The sequence below is a fragment of the Chrysochloris asiatica genome, unplaced genomic scaffold (genome assembly GCF_000296735.1).
Source record: "Chrysochloris asiatica unplaced genomic scaffold, ChrAsi1.0 scaffold00008, whole genome shotgun sequence".
Classification (NCBI taxonomy): Eukaryota; Metazoa; Chordata; class Mammalia; order Afrosoricida; family Chrysochloridae; genus Chrysochloris; species Chrysochloris asiatica.
In genome coordinates this window covers 23,284,670-23,300,480 of record NW_006408526.1, presented here as the reverse complement: position 1 = coordinate 23,300,480, position 15,811 = coordinate 23,284,670, and positions in this window count along the sequence as shown.

The following is a 15,811-nucleotide window of genomic DNA, read 5'->3' as shown; positions in this document are numbered from 1 at the left end:
GGATGGCCAGACTTTGTGTCTCATACTTTGGATATGTGATCAGGAAGAACTAGTCTTTGGAGAAGGATATCATGCTTGGTAAAGTGGAGGGTCAGTGAAAATGAGCAAGACCCTTGACGAGATGGTTTGGCACAGTGGCAACAGCAATGAGTTCAAGTGTAGTAACAATTGTGAGGTTGGCAGGACTGGGCAGTGTTCTCTGTTGTGCATAGGGTTGCTATGATTCAGAGGAGACTTGATGGCTAACAACAACAATAGCATATATGTATTTATGTATGTTGGGATTCTAATGAATGAGAATGATTTGTACTGCAGCATATGGCTACTTTAATTAAGCAGAGTATCATTTTAGTAGCATAATAAATAGTGTATAATTTATCAGGCCTCATGTGTATTTTGCAAGTATACCATGTGGGCTATATAAATCTTTCTATGTTTGGGAAGGGTTGAAAGACTCTCTATTGATCTGATGCAAGGCATTGCATGGAAAAAATGAGCTGAACATCTTGATTGCCCCCAAAGAAGCTACAATCCATGTTGGCATCATCTCAGGGTTCCCTGGGCACTGTGAGAAGCAGAGGCACAATCAGAAGGGAGAGTGTAAGTGGAGAAGAATCATCTGGCACTGCCACTGTAGCACTAAGGTTAGCCCTTCAGGTTTGCTACTATTGGAAGAAGGTACATGACTACTCACTGAAGAGGTATGGCTATATGGGAAGAGAGGTGTTTAGAGAGTAGAGGCCTTGTGCTCTTGCACTTTGTTGCTAAGCATTTGCCCAGGCTTAGAGAATTAGAATCCATCTGGGAAAAGCAACAGACTAAAAATAAGGCAGGAGGAAAGCAAGCTTAAGCATGTATGTGACGGAAACATAGTAATACTGAGATGTGGTAAAGAAACACTAAGCAAGTTAGAAGCAGACCCTGACACTCTGTCCAGATGTGCAAACTGGCTGGGTTCAGGACCTTTTGATCAGTTAGTTAACTGCCTTTGACTCAAAGCAAAGCACCCAAACTCCCTGAGAATGCTTCGCACTGTGACAAGGGCATCTGCACTCAATGCTGCAGGACTGGGATGCTAGAATGGTGAGTCTCTAGGCAGATGGAGGAGAAAGGGTGCTCTAAAGAATGCATTTCTGCTACAGACTCACACTGTTCCAGATCATTTTACCTTCCTCGGGTCAGTGCATCAGAGAAGGATTCATGAAGATAGTGGAACTAGAATTGGCTCTAAATAGGAGGGTTGCACTGGACAGAATGAACAAGTGGAGGAAGGACATCAGTAGAAACATAGGAGCACTGTGACATAGACCAGGTCTTTTATTACATGTTATAGGAACCCCATGTGGGAGATATCAACTTTTATCTCTCTGACTATTCCAGAGGCTTTAAAGAGGCATACCTTTAGGAGATAACACATAACTTGATCTAGCTGAGCAGAACATTTATGGTCAGGACAGTTCAGCCTATTCTGATTTCCTACATGTTTGAGAAGTAGCAGGGGATCAAACTGAAAGTAGATAGAAAAAAGGTGGCAGAGAACCTTGAATGCTTCATTTAAAAGTAAGAAATGCATTTACTTAACACCCATCTACAGTATACAAGTCACTCTGTTTAGGAGGCTGAGATGTATAAGACACTATCAATTTGTCACCTGGACATCCCCACCTGACTGTCTCCTGGTACATGTTACACTGGCACACTCTATCTTCATCTGTCTGTCCAAATGTGCTCCTTCCCCTCTATTCCTTCTCCCAGTTAACAATTTCAGCACACACCTAGATTCTTAAGATATATCCCAGTATTAATTCTTGCTGCTTCCCTTTCCCTTGCTCCTTATGTTAAATCAATCCGCAAATCCCAGAAGTTTCACCTTCTAACTCTTTCTTGAGTATCTCACCCTCTTTCTCCTCTTACATGGGCTTTTTCACCACTGATTGGGACTCCTGCCTACAGACTGATTCAGGAGCCGCACTAACACCACCAGATTGCCTTTTGCTTAAAACTCTACAAAGACCCTTTGATAGCTAAGCAATGTTAGTTGTTGATTTTGTATGCTTTCAACCATTTCTTAAAGTGAAATCTTACATGAAAGCCCAATATATAAGAGAGATAAAGGCCAAGGTACTCTGATGAATGTCCTGTGTGCTCAGCTTTACTCCTATCCCAAAGCACCCAGTGTCAGATTACCCAGTAAGCAAAGGTAAGTATCGGCTTCCTTGTGCCTGCTTGCTAATCTGTAGTGAACAGTTTCAGATATTCATTTGTGATGTTTTTCACTACAGATTAATAAATAAGCACTGGTGGCGACAGTGAGCCCTGGTGTTGCACTGTAGGATAAGCACTGGACTGGTAACAACAAAGTCGGTGGTTCAAATCCACAAGCTGCGCCATGTGAGAAAAATGAGGCTTTCTGCTCCCATAAACATTTATAGACGTGGAAACCTATTCAGGGTTGCTATGAATCAGAACTGACTCCCCGGCACCTAACAACAATAATTCTGGCCATTGCATCTCAAGTGCAGCCACCTTTCAGGAGAAGATTGAATGTTACTATGATGCGGAATAGATTTTAGCAGAACCTCCCTACTAAGATGGACTAGGAAGAGAGGCATAGAGATCTACTTCCAAAAATTATCCAATAAAACCCTGTTGATCACCATGGTTTGACTGCATTGCATATGGGGTTACCATGTGTCAGGAGATCACAACAATCCTGGCTTTCATTTGGTTCTTTCCACACCCGATGACAGACACTTCATATGGAAGGCATTTCATCTGGACCATCCCTCTGCCTTACTTGGACTATCCTACTCTCCTCACCTGCTCCAAAAGCAGGCTAAGTCCTGTTGATTCCTCAAGACTCTTCTGTTTAGTCTATACCAGAGACATTTCTGAACTGCCACTCAAAGTCATATGTCCTAATTCTGCTCCCTCAGCCCCACGACTGCACCCTGACCACAGTCTTCTGTTGGATTATGAGTCTTCCCATGAGACTGCATATCTATTAAGGACTATGCCCTGATCCATTCATGACTAGCTCCTAGCAAAGTCCTTGACATATTGTTGTTGTTAAGTGCTGTCGAGTAGGTTCCGACCCACAGCCACCCTGAACAGGGTTTCCGAGGCTGTAAATCTTTACAGGAGCAGAAAGCCTCCTCTTTCTCCCGTGGAGCAGCTGGTAGTTTCGAACTGCTGACCTGGAGGTTCACAGCCCGATTCGTAACCACTACATTACCAGAGCTCCTTTTAGGAGATGGTAAAAAAACAAAACAAAACTTTGTCATACTGAGGCCTGGGACACGAGGACCGGGTGCTTTTTCTACCCTCTAGAAGTCTATAAGCTGCCCCGAGTCTTATGGGGCTAGCTTATGATTTCAGCAACTTGGGACTCCTGGCACCCAGCTCAGGGGATTCAGGCGGGCCTGTGTGGGCCCCGTTTGATAGATGGTTACTTCACTAGCTCTCTCCTGGCAGAGTTAAAAGAAACATCAGCTCTTCTCACAGATACAGTGACTTCTCAAATGCCGTGGGCTTGTGACCAGCAGGGCAGCTGAGCAGTGGAAAGAGATTGTTCCAAGACTGTAATCGACATTCAGCTTTTAGAGGGAAAGATGAGCAATGGATAAGGCATCTGCTTCAACAGGCAGATGCAGGACTTCATCATCCTTGTCCCACAGGAACTGAGTCAAGTCTGAATCAACCAGGCATTTAATACAGGAGCTTTAGAGGACAGGAAGTTCCCATCACTGTATTCTTTGGAGAGAATGTGTTTAAAGATGGGCATCACAGCAATTGTGGGAAATGATATGGTATGGTGTGATGAGGGTCTCAATCTAAAATGTGGGTCCTTTGAGCTATGACATGCATTTGAGTACCCCTGTGCCCCCTGTGCCAAGAAGGAAGGTTTCCTTGTTGCCTCCTACAAGTTGAATCTCCTTATTATCTGCTCACATAGAGCTTTGTTCTCCCTTAGCTCTCATCACACTCTAATGTAAGGTTCTGTTGGCTTCTCTGTTCCCCTCCCCAGACTCTCAGTTCTTTGAGAATAGGGACTGTGTCCTTATTCCCAGAGCCTAGCAGAGAGGTAGTGCCCAGTAAATCAATTCTTCTTGAATTGTAGTTGGACTGTGTCCTGTGTGACAACATCGCTGACCCAGCCAGAGTCCACTCCTTAAATTGTCCTGACTGGGTGGGAGCTTTCAGTTTCCTCGCCTCTCCAACTTTTGCTGGTGACTTGCAGCATCAGTTAGTAAGCCACAGCAAGAGGAAGTCTGGGAAGAAAGAGCTTAGGTGTGGGAGCACATTTATTTGTCCTTGCCTGATGAATGATTTCATTGGCTCTCTGTCTGAACAGGCTTCTTTGATTGGCTCTCTCCTCCTGCTCATTGTCAGTTGAGTCTATTCCAACTCATAGAAACCCTATAAGATGGAATGAAACTGTCCCTTAGGGTTTCCAAAGCTGTTAATCTTTATGGGAACAGACTGCCACACCTTTCTTCCTTGGAGAAGCTGGTGGGTTCAAACTGTTGTTTAACAACTGAGCATTTAACTACTGCACCCCAGGGCCTGAGCTTGGACACCCCCCACCTAAGTCATTTCTTTCTGATCCTTCAGATGAGACAGAGTGACTTCCTTAAATGGCACACATGGGTAAACCCTGGACTAGTAACTGAAATTTGTGGGTTCAAATCCTCCCCAAGATGCCTAGGAAGACAGACATGGTTTCTTTCAGTGGCTCCCTAAATGAGATTAATGAATCTCTTCCTTTTAGACATTTCCTGGGAGAAGCATGCTGATTGTTACTGAACTTGCTCTGGTCCGGTCCCTGCTTGCTGCAACCTCAAGGTACAGAAACAGCTCACAACAGAGCAAACAGCCCCTTGTCAGATCTGTCTGGGAAGGGGATTGTTGGAGGACAGTAGGGATCTAACACAGTCTCCTTCTGTTGGGCAAGCAAAACTACTATCGATTGATATACCTATTCTCTGGGCTTGGCATCTTTAATAAATGCAGAAAATCAAGCCACCTAGCTGTGAATCCCATTTTAGCCACCTTTTAAATGCTCCTTTTTCCCTTGGGCTTCCCCCCTGGGGTTAGACATGCATTTTCCTTTTTTTGCAAGTCAAGAATGTAGGTTATGGGCTGGGCTGTCAGATCAGGGAAGACTGTTAGTTAGAATACCTCACACCCTCAGCAGCCTAGAAATGTCCCTTACTATTCCAGTAGCTCCAGCATAATAATTGAAAATCTATGGTGATAATAATAATAATAATAATTTACGTATAGTAGCTGATCAATGTACACATTGTAATAATTCCATATACAGTATTATATTAATTTATCCTCCAAACCCTGGGACTATTTATGTATCTACTTTCCTTCACATTTTACATTTTGCAGATAAGGAAAATCTTGGCTAAGAAGTTGAATGACTGGGCTAAGATCATACCCCAGGGCCAGAGCTTGGACACCCATCCTACCTAAGTCATTTCTTTCTGATCCTTCAGATGAGAAAGAGTGACTTCCCTAAATGGCACACATGGGTAAACCCTGAACTAGTAACTGAAAAGTTGTGGGTTCAAATCCTCCCCGAGATGCCTAGGAAGACAGACCTGGCCACCTGCTTCCTAAAGATCACAGCCTTGAAAATATTGTGGAGAAGCTCTACCGTGCACATGGGGTCCCAGAATCAACTCAACGGCTATTAACACCAACAAGTGAGAAAGAAGTGTCCCTATGGTGGAGGGTGATTGCAGTTATGGGAGAAGGAAGGTCATTCCAGAAGTTTAACTCTGTAGACTTTAAAGATGATGGGGCTTTATCTCGTGCACTTTAGACATGTGGTCAGAAAGGACCAGTCCCTGGAAAAGGACATGCTTGGTAAAGTGGAGGGTCAAAGAAAATAGGAGATGGAATGATGCAGAGACAGTAACAATGGGCTCAAATATAACAATTGTGTGTTTGGTGCAGAACTGGACAGTGTTTCATGCTGTTGTGTTTAAGGTCATTAGGAGTTGGAGCCCACTTGATGGCACCTAATAATAACAACACCGTGAACTAGAACATCAACTGAAAAGATCCCTCCTTTTCTGATCTGGTGGTAGGTGTGCCATGAAGTTGGCTCTGACTCATAGTGACCCTGTGTAGAGTTTCCAAGGCTCTAAATCTTCACAGGGACAGAAAGTTTCATCTTTCTCCTGCCAAGTAGCTGGTAGATTCAAACTGTTGACCTTGAGGTTAGCAGCCGCTCAGCTCACAATCCACTGTCCTACCAGGGCTCCCTCTTTTCTGACCTAGTTCCCAGGACATATTATTTCTGCTTCCTCTCCGAGTAGGTTGGTCTCTGCTCTCTGAGTCTTTCTTGTGCTGGGCAGTGGGTGGCGAGCTTCATGTGTGCTGGGTGAGGGCAATGGCTATGTTGTTTTCTCTAGCTTCCTGTTTGGACTTTGGTTTGTTATTGACTCTCGGGGATTTTTCTTTGTCCTGCATGCTTTTTCTCCTTCTCTGATTGAGTAGGAGTCCCTGGAGAGTAGTTCTTAGACCATTTATTTTTAAATAGGATTTGAATAGCTGAGTTGGTGTGACTGTGTCTTTTCTTCTTATTTTTTCAAGACCTCCTCTTAGGTTAGGTAGCTTTTTGGCTTGTTTTAATCTTATAAAAGTAGCAGCAACTTAAACAAAATATAACTAAAAACTACTCCATAGGAGAAAGATCTAGTGATTTCTTTTGTAAAGATTGGTTGTTGTTGTTGTTAAGTGCCATCAAGTCGATTCTGACCCATAGTGATCCTGTATAGAGTTTCCAATGAGCAGCTGGTGAGTTTGAGTCACTGATGTTGCAGTTCAAATGACTTTGCAGTCTGATGCATTAGCTCACAGTGCCACACCAGGACTCCTCTACTCTGTCACATGGGGTCACTATAAATTTAAAGTCAACTTAAGGGCACCTAACAACAACAACAACATGCACAACTTCAAAATGTAGCCTTCTTCACTCATTCTCATCTATCTTAGCATGACAAGTTGGTGGTTTACAGAAAGGCAACCTTATGTAAGGACAATATGTAAAGAGGAGTCTTGGTGTGGCACTGTGGGATAAACATTGGATTACTGATCACAGTTCAAGCCTACCAGCAACTCCTTGGAAACCCTATACAGGATCACTATGAGTCAGAACCAACTTGACGGCACTTAATAACACAACAATAGCAGTACATAAGGAAGTGGGAGCAAGATGAGGTTGTCTGCCCTTGTAAGGATTTACAGTTTCAGAAACTTTATGTAGGGTTGCTATGAGTTGGAAATCAGTTCCATGGCAATGGGTGGGATATGAGGAGATCTTTATAAAATTGTCCTGGTCATGGTTCATCAAAGAAATAGAACCAATAGGTTGAATTTCACTGTAGGATAAACAAGGTCAGTTTTCAGCCTAAGGTAGGTGGTTCAAACTCACTAGCTGCTCCTTGGAAACCCTATATAGGGTTGCTATGAGTCAGAAAAGACTCAACGGCACTAAATGACAAAAACATCTATCTATCTATGTAGCTAGCTAACTATTTAATAGAGAAAATAATTGATTTATTTTAAGGCATTTGTTCATGTGACTGTGAGGTTGGAAACCTTATTTAAGTCCAAAATCTATGTAATTAGGCAACAGGTCAGAAAACTCTGGCAGGATAATTGTTAAAGTTTTGAGGGAAAATTACTCTTCCTCTTAGAAACCTACGTTTTTGCTCTTAAGATCTTCAACTGACCGAATGAGCTCCACTAGTGTGAGGGTGGTCTCTTTTTTTAGACTCAACTGGTTATAAATCAACAAAATACCTTTACAGCAACATCCAGACTAGTGTTCAGCCAAACAACTGGGCTTTAAAGCCTAGACAAGTTGACACATAAAACTCACCCACATAAAAGTACTTGGTGTAATGCCTGACACATGTTTAGTGTTCAATAAATGGTTACTATTACTATGATTAGTAGCAAACATGAGACAATGAAAGGAATATGTTTATTTTGTCTTCTTTTCTCCAAGCCCTCTCTCTCATTCTGGGTTCAGATTGTCCAACTCATGAAATAAGGAAACACACACACATACACACACACACACACACATACACACACACACACACACAAATGTAACTAACTGCAGTGTTGATCCTACTTCAAGGCAACTCCATGGGCCTCGGAATAGAACTGTGCTCCATAGGGTCTTCAGTGGCTGATTTTTCTAAAGTAGATCACCAGGCCCTTCTTCCAAGACATCTCTGGGTAGACTTGAACCTGAAACCTTCCAGTTAGCAACTGACCTTATTAACTATTTGCACCACTTAGGGATTCCAAGGAATCTATCAACTGTCAAAGCAGATGGTGAGACCCTCTCCTGGGGTGGGGATGATTCTGGCTTTGGAGCCTTACAAGGTACCTTGAGTGCTGACTCTGAAGCCTGGTTTTTATTTGCTCCAGGTATACTTGATTTGAGATCAGAAGGATCAACACTGGACTGTGAATCAAAAGGTTTTCAGTTCAAACCCACCAACTACTTCTCAAAAACCCCATATAGGGTCGCTGTGAGTTGGAACCGACTCGGAAGTACTTCACAACAATACCAACAGTCCTCAAGTCAGGGTAACCACCCTGATTCCATGAAGCCAGCAGGCTTTGGGCTGCTTCTTAAGCTTCACTTCCAGATGTGCTGAACCCAAAAGGGCAGTGGCTCTCTTTCTTGCCTAGCTTTGGGCAAGCCCCTCATCAGGGCTCATCAGGCCCAATACACATCTCTGCCCTCTTCCATCCAGCATGTCCTGAATTCTGTGAGCTCTGGCCAGGACTACTCTTCCAGGCCAGCCGGACTCTTCCAACCAGAGCCGGTCAGCCTCCTGCTTCCATCAAAGGCTGTCATGGTACAGACATCCTCTGCAATCTCATTGTCTGGATGACAGAGAGATTGGGTCAGGCCGGGTGACAGTCACAGCTGAGCTGAAAGGGGCAGAGAGAGAGCTAGAGAGACAGAGACACAGAGAAAAGAGGCAGGGGAGGGATGGCTCTCTTGCCTGTGTTTCCCTGAGCAGCTGCTCTTCCTCCCTGGAAGAAGACCTGGCTAGGCTTCCTCCTCCTCCTCCTCTGGTCTTCCAGGGTGGGGGTGGGGTGGGGAATGTCTGGCTCAGTTACTCAGTAATTTTACAGAGCTGAAGGAAGGGGCACAGTAAACTGTACATGTGCCATTATCCTGTTCTGGGTAATTTATTATGCTCCTGATTTGCCTCAGGAGGAGACAATCGTTGGCTTTTATTATTTTTTTTTCCAGAAAGATCTAAATGTTCTCTAATTAACCTATTAGTTTTAATTATACACCCATAGCCATTTATTTGCTAATCTGAAAAATGAACACGCTGGATTCAAAGAAAAGATTCCCCATCAACCTCTTTCCCTAACCTCCACCCTCCCCCCCATGAAGTGTTTAAATCACTTGTCAACACAGAGGGAATAATAATAATAAAAAGAGTGACACCCGATCAGACAGCAGGGAAGTGCGAGAGAGAAACAAAGCCCAACAGTCATTAAAGCCGCAGTGAAGGCTCCTCCATATTCATCAGGGGGAAGGGTAACAGCTGAGGGATCCCTGACTCTGCCCTGGGGGAACCTGCTGGTCTGAGCTGAGGATGTCTCCTGCCATCTTATCCTTAAGTCCTCCTGTTGTTGTTATTAAGTGCTGTGGAGTTGGTTCCAAATCAGAGCAACCCTGTGTAGAGTTTCTGAGGAGCAGCTGGTGAGTTTGAACCACAGACCTACAGAGTCACACCAGGACTGCTAGGTCCCTGGCCAGCTCTGATATGGAAACCCACAGAGGCCACAGGGGATTGCCATTGACAGCCTCTGTCAGCCCAGACATCACTGACAGGAGATTCACACATGAGACACTCTCTCAGTGCAGTCACAATTAGGGACATACGCATTCATGTTTACTTTGTGGGGGAAATAAGGTGTTATAATACTGGAACCACCACAAATGCTGTTAGTACAGCAGTGATGATAATTCACTCACGGATGTGACGAGAATATAAGATGGGCTGATATTACCAGCCATTCCCAGTGTAATTCCACCTTTCCTCTTCCTGCTGCAGGAAAGCCTAGCAGAATAAAATGGAGAGATGGTGTAGTCATTATAGGAAGACTCTTAAATTTAATTCTCTATATCCTCATTTTAGCCAGTATTTATTACTTGCTCTGTCAGACATTGTACTAAGCACTTGGCATGTCTTCTCTCACTTAATCTCAGCAAGAAATCTTTGAAGGTATCTATTGTTCTTATCCCCATTTTACGGGCAGGTAGATTTAGGGTTACAAAAACAATCAGCGGTACAGCCAGAATTCCGACTGCTAGGCTCCAGAATGCTTGCTCACAACAACTTGAATTTGAGTTTCTGTTGGATGGAGTCCAATTCATGGGGAATTGCATATCAGAATGGAACTGTATTCCATTAGCGTTTCAATAGCTGAGTTGTTTGTTTGTATATTTTGCAGGGGTGAGAGGAAGGAGTAGATCGCCAGCCAGTTCTTTCTTCTAAGAGATATCTGTGTGGATTCAAACCTATATAAACTTTTGGCTAGCACATGAGTATATTAACTGTGTGCATCATTCAAACCAAACCAATCAATTGCCATTGAGTTGATTCTGACTCATAGTAATTCTATACTGAGTTGTCGAAACTGTAAGTCTTTATGGGAACAGACAGACTCATCTTTCTCCAGTGGAGTGACTGGTGAGTTGGAACCACCAAACTTGTGGTTAGCAGCCTCACATCCAACTCTTCAGTAAGCTTTTTGCAAATGTTAGCATTTTACTTATAGTAACAGATGACTGTATTATCCCTTCAAATGAGGCCAGAGCTGGTGTAAAGAAAAGGGAACTGAGCTAAAACATCGGAAGGTCTAGGTTTGAGCCTTCTGAGCAAGTCACACCCTAGTCTCCACCAGGACCGCATTTGAGTTAGACTTGGCTTCAGGTGCCTGATGACATTTGAAAATGAGGAGGAGAGCTGGGCTACAGAGACAAGCACTGCTGTTAGGTGTCATCATGTTTGTTCTAACTCATAGTGACCCTGCATGGGGTTTCTGAGGTCTTAAATCTTTGCGGAAGAAGAAAATGTCATCTTTCTCCTGTGGAGTGGCTGGTGGGCATGAATTGCAGACCTTGTGGTTCCCAGTCCAGTGACTATCATATGTCACCACTGCTTCACAGAGGAGCACTAGGTCTGCACAAAGCCTGTCTGCAGGAGGGACCAGGAGAGAGGCTGTGAGATTAAGAGGCCTCCAGGGAGTCTGGGAACACAACAGTCTCTGGGGCTAGGACATTCTCTCAAGCATGACTCATCTGTGTCAGAAGGGAACTAAGGGCCTGCAGAAGCCCAATCAAGAAGAAAAGTAAGAATAAAGGGGAAGGTGATGTTCCTTCGTGACATCCCTGAAGAAGACTCTTAATGAGTAGTTCAGAGTCTATGCAAAGGGGCTGGAAAGCAGAGCCCCAGGCAAGAAAGAGGCAGGTGGGAGGGTCTTACTAGGACAGGGAAGCCAATAAGAAAGCCACTGGTAAGAATCAAAGACAAGAAGACCTGGGTATTTGATTAGTTGTTGCTGTTAGGTACCAACCCCATGAACAACAGAATGAAACATAATCATTGTTATGATTGAGCCCACTATGACTATAGTTTCAGGAAAGTTTGACTTGTGTGCTTACACATTTGGGCTCCCCCTCCTTCCCCGCATCTTCATGGGATGGGTGAATCTAAACAAGGAAAACCATCCCCAACAAGGGACAAATGTCTGATGCAGTGTGGCAGTTTTGTGAAGCCCTTGAAGCCAATGCAAATCAGTAAAACAAACAGTTGCCATGGAGTTGACTATGACTACTGACAATCCTTTATGTGCTAGTGTAGAACCAGACGCCATAGGGATTTCCAGAAGTAGATCACCAGGTCCTTCTTCCGAGGTACCTGAACATAGCTTAAACCGCCCACCTTCTGTGGGCAGCCAAGCATGTTAACTATTTGCAGCACTCAGGAATTCCAGGAATATTCTCCCCAAAGTCTAGGAGAAGCCATTGGGTTTCCCCACCTTGAGGAAAACCTTGCTCAGTTCAGGTGTCCAAGTAAGTCAGTTCATTACTCCAGCAACTCCACAGTTCTGAATATGCATTTTGATCTCAATATCATCAGACTTGATCATGTATAAGCAGTCCTCAGTTTATGAACCAACAATTTACATACAACCCAGAGTTTAGAACCAATTCCCATAAAGCCTATTATATTAAAATTTCGATGTAACTATGTCATACAGTGGTTTGTGATAAGAAACAGGAGCTAGTTACAACTCACATCCAAACATTATTATATTTTTTACTTTATTACTATGTTACAAATGTCTTAGTGAATCTGGAATTGTTTCTTGTATAAAATATGCTATATACTAAGGCAAATATTTGACTAACTGACATTAGGTATGAACAGTGCAAAACTGTTCTGACTTAAATGCATATTCTATTTAAAGACAAACCTAGGAATGGGACTCATTTGTAAACTGGGGGCTGCCTGTATTGATCATTGTCCTGAAGCTTCTGCTTGGTAGTGATTTCACACATGTGTATCAATGACATGTTATATTGGAAGCATGGAGGACCAATGAGGAAAGAGCTTTTAAAAAGAATTAAATGAGCAATTTGACACTTGCTCCTTTCTTTGCATCTCTGTTCACTGAAGGTATGTAAAACCTAATGAATCACACTTTGCTCTGGACCAAACCATCTCTTGTTTCAAACTGATATGTCTCCTCACCTCCTTTCCTCTTACGTGGTTCCAGAGGGTGATCTCTATAGCTAGGTTTTGCTGAGGGGACTGAGGATGCATCCTCAAGAAGCCCAACATCTTCCCTTTTGACTGAGATCGATCTTTGGTCTTGTGTCAATTCACTTCATTGCTGAAATCAGACCCAAAACTCTAGGGACTGAGTTTCAATTGAGTAACTCCTCACTTAGTTGGGCATCGTTCGGCCCGGTGTGGTGCTGTAGGATAAGCATCGGACCTCAAGATTGTTTGAATTGCAAGGTTGTTGGTCCAAACTTACCAGATGCTCCTCAGACACCTTATGCAGGGTTGCTATGAGTCGAAACTGACTGGATGGCACTTAACAACAATATAACAACTAGGTAACTGGAAGCATGCTTTTAAGAGCCAACACTGTTTCTTAAAAAAAAAAAAAAATCATTTTTAGCAGGGATTTTTCACAAATGCATTGCACATTTTTCCTTCCTTCTTAACCAGTGACTATTGATGATAATTTCATGGTGCTATATATAATCTAAGGAGCTCTGGTAGCGTAGTGGTTACGAATCGGGCTGCTAACCTCAAGGTCAGCAGTTCAAAACTACCAGCCGTTCTGTGGGAGAAAGATGAGGCTTTCTGCTTGTGTAAAGATTTACAGCCTCGGAAACCCTGTGCAGGGTCACTACGAGTCAGGACCAACTCCATGGTACTTAATGACAACATATATAATCTAGTTGTGCACATGTGTTTTCCTTGCCCTGATCAGAAGATCGCCTTACCCATGGCTCTTGCTGTCAACGTATCTATCTCTCATAGTCTCACTGTCTTCCTTCTGCTGGAAGCATTCTATATGTGTTGTTTTGGGCATCGAGCGGTTAGAAAGCCCTCTTGCTAAGCTGAGAAGCACTGAGACCCTCAGTGATGGCCTGAAAAGCCAGGTGCTGCATTTAAGAGAGGTAGGAATGATGATAGTTGCTTTGAGCAGCCAGGAGTTTTTGACTTATATTGGATATTTCTACTTTATTGTCTTGATAGTTAGAGATAATCATGGCAACATCTATTTAGGAGAAGTCACCCACATGGTAAAACTCCCAATCATTCTTGCTGTGCTGGGGTGGCAAACTGGCCTAGAGGAGGTGACAGGGAAGAAAACTGCAGTCTATGGAACAAGCTCTCAGCTAGGCATCTTCACATACTACTTAATTTACTTCTCACCACAACTGGAGGAACAAAACATGGGGATACTGAATGATTTAAGACCAGGAAAGGTGTGTGTCAGAGTTGGCTCCTTTCCCCATACTTATTCAATCTGGCTGCTGAGCAAAGAATCTTTGAAGCTGGATTCCATGACAAAGAAAATGATATCTGGATTGAAAGAAGGCTTTTTGTCAATCCGGGATATGCAGATGACATAATTTTGTTTGTTGGAAGCAAAGAGGATTTCAAATACTGATCAAGGTCAAAGACTACTGCCTTCATTATGAATTGTACCTCAATGTAAAGAAAACAAAATTTCCTCACAACTAGACCAGTAAATAACATTGTGATAAACAGAGAAAAGACGTAGGTTGTCAAAGACTTCATTTTGCTTGGATCTACAATCAGTGCTTAGGAAAGCAGCATTCAAGAAATCAAATGCCATATTTGCTCTGTACAGAGTTGCTATGAGTCAGAACTGAAGCTATACCACTTAACAACAACAACGTAATTCAAATGTGTTGATTTTTCTATGGTCTTCCTTATTCATTGTCCAAATTTCACATGCATATGAATAGACTGAAAATATTATGACTTTGGTAAGGGGCACCTTAATCCTTAAAGTGGCATCTTTGTGGTTAAACACTTTAAAGAGGTCTTTTTGCAGCAAATATGCTCCTTAGAAGCACTTTTTGCAGAGGTCTTTTTGCAGCAAAATGCTCCTTAGAAGCATTCTGGACATGTTGTCAGGAGGGATCCATCCCTAGAGAAAGACAACATATTTGGAAAGTGGAATGTCAATGAAACAGAGGTAGACCTCCAATCAGATGGATTAGCATAACAACAATTGTGAGGATGATGCTGGACCAGGCAGCTGTTTCATTCTATTGTTCATAAGGTTCTTATAAGTCAGAACCGACTCGAAGGCACCTAACAAACAGCAACAACGGCTAAGGGATGTAGATACTATTATCCCCATTTTACTGATCAGGAAATAGAGATTTAATGATGTTAACTACTAAGTTGGGAATCAAGATGCAAATCAAGATGTTCTGACTTTAAAGCCTTTTGCTCATTATCACTTAAGAAATCTTTTAAAAAACTAATGAGATATTATTGTATGTCCCATGTATCAAAAAAGATAATGGAAATGGTACTCTTGTGAAATTTTCTAGGTCATGAGATTAGACTGGAACCCCAGGCTCTCATGGAACCCAGATTGAAAACCGTGATAACTGGGCCTTTCTTCTTTCTCAGAGAAATGCCATGACAACATATTATCAACTGAAATTCTTAAAGATGACCTAAATCAATTTTTCTCCAATCATGCACACAAAAGGGAAAGGATACAAGAACAAGCAAGTTGTTCCCCAGGGAGCCATCAAGGTGAGTGGTCATATCCCCTCAAGGCAAACTCCCTTCCAAGACTGAAACTCAAATGGAATACACTAGCAGGCATGTGGTCCTGCTGCTGACCACATTGGTCACTGATAAGGAGAAGTGGGGGAAAACATCAATGAAGTTGTGAACTAAGTCCAACCACATTCAATAGACTCCTGTTAACCTGGATTGAGACCTGGTTAACCAGCAGTGTGACGAGACCTGGGGGCTCCTGGGCCCAGGGGCAGGGACAAGGCCCCAAAGGACTAGAATGGAGTGTGAAGCTTCCAACTGATATGAAGTGAGGGGAGATGCACAAGAACAACCACATGTGCATATAGTACCCATTTGACCTGGCATCAATGGCTGGATGATCAGAACACTACTAGAGGAAGAAAGAAAAGGTAAAAAAAAAAAAA